The sequence below is a fragment of the Penaeus monodon genome, chromosome 32 (genome assembly GCF_015228065.2).
Source record: "Penaeus monodon isolate SGIC_2016 chromosome 32, NSTDA_Pmon_1, whole genome shotgun sequence".
Classification (NCBI taxonomy): Eukaryota; Metazoa; Arthropoda; class Malacostraca; order Decapoda; family Penaeidae; genus Penaeus; species Penaeus monodon.
The window spans coordinates 30,779,740-30,780,947 of NC_051417.1; the positions used below are offsets into that span (position 1 = coordinate 30,779,740).

Consider the following 1,208-nt stretch of genomic DNA (forward strand, 5'->3'; position numbering starts at 1 on the left):
ACTCGACACACAGGCATCGCCGGTTGCATATAGAAGCTCACGCGTGTCCTTTGAAGCATTCATTGATGACCCGTCCCTTCGCATCATGCCCTTAGAAATGCGTTTAATTTTTTGCTTTCTTTTTAAAGGCAATAGTCACCTACAGTATTCTTTAGTGCACCGAAATATCTATCATTACCTAGTAAACCCTTCGACAGCTCAGTATGAGACCCACAAATAACTTCAGCTTTTGCTTAATAATAACTTCAGTAATCTTCCTTGAATGAAGCATGATTAAATACTGGAATGTAGTGATTTTCAGTTTTTACAAAATTAATTTTACAGAACGCTGAGGAAAAAAAACAGCAGCATAGCAAAACTTTTTATGTGACCAATTATACTGGTAAGTACAAATATAAAACTATTTAACAAGAACTCGGTCGCAGAATACAAAAATAGTTTGAACTCTACGGAGGAAACAATTCTCAAAAATTAAACAAAATTTCACATCGCATGTTTAGCAGCTTTTGTAAAAAAAAAAAAATTACCGATATATTAACAAATTTTACAGCAACACTATCAAACAAGACCCATGGTACAAAAACAATGCCCATTTCCATTTCCAGAGTATTTTCCAACTCGCAAAAATTCCCTCACGAATTGAACACTTCACATACACAAATATAAATCGGTCCTCCATTTCTGCAATGAATTCTCCTACTTCTTCCTTCCGTTTTTATCCCGTTTTTTGTGCTTCCCCTTCCTCAAAAGCCCATTTATGCAAATCGCTTTCGCTTTAATAATACAAAGCCATTAAGCGCTAAATAAGGATTCGATACCGCAGCGCATTATACTAAGAGACTTAAGACTTAAACAATATACTCGTTTGGCGGGGTATAAAAAACGACAGCTTTTTCATCATGAATACGAAATGACATGATCAGTGGGCGAGTGAGGGGGCGGCGGGAATTTCGCGTTTTCTCGTTCTTTTTCCTCCTCGAGGGTACAAGAAAGCGGTCTTTAGCTTTGTTGCTTACCAAATTCATTTCTTAATAATAAGCGTACAGCTGATGGTCTCACGCATAACCGGCTGAATATTAAACAAACAGCCACAGGACGAGACAAAAAAAGGGCAAGGAAAATAAAACGTGAACAAGAAATCGACCTGCGAGGAGCTTGCTCTCTAATTTGCTTTCATGTGCTTATTCCTGTACATATATAAATGCCTT

General features: G+C 37.3%; 1 protein-coding gene across 1 annotated transcript in view; it reads right to left on the reverse strand.

Moving 5' to 3' along the window:
* LOC119593792 overlaps window positions 1-1,208 on the reverse strand; it is a gene marked incomplete in the record, with an annotated part of 129,698 nt that overhangs the window by 38,253 nt on the left and 90,237 nt on the right.